This window comes from Procambarus clarkii, unplaced genomic scaffold (assembly GCF_040958095.1).
Source record: "Procambarus clarkii isolate CNS0578487 unplaced genomic scaffold, FALCON_Pclarkii_2.0 HiC_scaffold_1629, whole genome shotgun sequence".
Lineage (NCBI taxonomy): Eukaryota > Metazoa > Arthropoda > Malacostraca > Decapoda > Cambaridae > Procambarus > Procambarus clarkii.
This window is the reverse complement of record NW_027190656.1, coordinates 1-2,361: the sequence shown is the minus strand read 5'-3', so window position 1 is coordinate 2,361 and position 2,361 is coordinate 1. Positions and strand designations below refer to the sequence as shown.

The window sequence follows — 2,361 nt, the reverse complement described above, 5'->3', positions numbered from 1 at the left end:
TTCGTAAAAAAAGAGAAGAGCATGCCAACAATGGGTAACTATTATAGTTAGGTTCTCGATCATAGTAAACCCGTTGATTTAGAGTTTATTTGCACAATGACCACGTCATATTAGATGCCATTTAAATACCAAATCCAGTTCTCCACTAAACGCAAACACAAGCCTAACACTATTCAACCCATCTCTACCAGCCTTTTCATAACCAACCACTAAGCTACCTAAACCAGTTTCCACACTTATATAAATAGACAAAAACTTCACCCTATATAACCTATCTCAGAAAACAAACAAAATCAATTAATATTGCACTAACTGGCAACCCCCCATTCATAAAATCAACTTCTTTCCTTCCAGACCGACCGACCATCGTATTTGCTGCTCGCACATAATCTTTAATCTAAAGTTATTAAATGATATTACTCACCTCACTCTCCTTCTTTCTCCTCCTTCCTTCCTTCCTTCCTTCCTTCCTTCCTTCCTTCCTTCCTTCCTTCCTTCCTTCCTTCCTTCCTTCCTTCCCTCTAACTCGTTCCAGTTGTTCAGCTTCGACCCATCAAACCCGGACTCGACTGACGACTCACTTCTGCTGCTCGTTCCAAGGTTTTTTCCTCATACGATGCTGGCTGGTGTGAAGTAATTACTGCAAATCAAATTAACACGATTCATTAATGTACATAACCAATTAACATCATCGTCTCCTACTTGATTTTGACTAGTTGATAGGGTTGTTTTTGGTCTCCCCGAAGGGAGTGGACCGATCCCAGAGGTACTGCAATACCGGGCCGATCCGCGGCAAAGGTGGAGCAAGCTCCTAGCACTTCGCCATGTTGCAAAAAATCAGTTTAATATCAAGGATCCCACATGGGGATCGTATCAGATATAAAGCTGATAAGAACAGATACTACACTTTGATCTAAGCCGATAGGCCGAGAAGCGATAGGAGTCATGGTTGCTCTGCAACACCAGGCAACAATTGCGGCTGGAAACCACGTAGCGAGTTTCAATTGCAAAAGGGCATGTGATTATCGTTGGGTAATATTCGAATTCAAGCATACATATAAACGCCATGCAGTAAAGGCTTTAACTATTTCTTACCTGATCAATGAATTTATATATATATGCAAATTCATGATATTACATGGTTTCGTTCATGAGTAGTGAATATGTAACTGGCGGCAAAGTGGTAAACAGACTCGCGTGGCGTTTCACGAATTCGCTCCTGGCCAGGGAGTATAGCGCTTAACTCTAATATATAAACCTTCATTTGTCATGTGTCTTAAGGTAGCTACAGCTTTTGAAAAGTACAATAACGAATTAAAAGTGCAAGGGGCCTGTTATCGCCAACGCTCGTCAACAAATATAAATAGGAGACGTTCTCTCTCTCTGATACCATAACAGAAAACGAACAGCACTATTACGCGCCAACTATTACATTTTTGTATATATATCACGACTTTTTCACATCTAACACTTTGCTTGATACATCGTTTTCATAAACCGGAGACGAGGCGAAGTGAGGCAGGGCTGGGTGACGAGAAGCGAGAGGCGAGAGGCGAGAGGCGAGAGGCGAGAGGCTAGAGGCTAGAGGCTAGAGGCTAGAGACGAGAGACGAGAGACGAGAGACGAGAGACGAGAGACGAGAGACGAGAGACTAGAGACTAGAGACTAGAGACTAGAGACGAGAGACGTGACGCCATGCCATGCCATGCCATGCCATGCCATGCCATGCCATGCCATGCCATGCCATTCAATGCCTTGTGATTCAATACCATGCAGTTCAATGCGATGCGATGCAATGACATGCGATTCGATGCCATGCGAGGCGAGGCGAGGCGAGGCGATGCATCATCTAACATAACGTGATTCCCTGGAAAACGACTCTGTTGTTGAGTGAACAACAAAGTTAAGATATAACAAGATGTAAGTAATTCGAGAAGTCTGAGTACTGTAGGTACTATTGCAAATTCATTGCTTAATATATGTGAATGTGTACGAAATCCATCCATCGCTTTTACCGAGTATACAAATACTCACTCATTGTTGGTGTTTAGGGAGGTAAATGAAGTATTGCAAAGCTAATTACGAAACTAGCTTTCACAATGACATTTGGTGGTTGGTCGCTTTGCAAATTATAGTAGATTCTATATCAATTTTATTCGTTATTTTACGTGAATGAATGAATGAATGAATGAATGAATGAATGAATGAATGAATGAATGAATGAATGTGTGCCTGCATACATTGCCTAAATAAAATATGTAAATATACGGACGGTGGTGGCGTTTAGAGAGGTGAATGAATCATTTGAAATCTAATTAGGAAACTAGCATTAAAATGGAGAGAGGTGAGAGTGCAGGTGTG

At 41.6% G+C, this 2,361-nt stretch overlaps 1 non-coding gene across 1 annotated transcript; it reads right to left on the bottom strand.

The window, feature by feature from the left end:
* Positions 1-744: 744 nt before the first annotated feature.
* On the bottom strand, positions 745-938 carry LOC138362311 (U2 spliceosomal RNA). Its single transcript, XR_011227563.1, has one exon. It is a non-coding gene; the product is annotated as a U2 spliceosomal RNA (small nuclear RNA).
* Between the last annotated feature and the right edge of the window lie 1,423 nt (positions 939-2,361).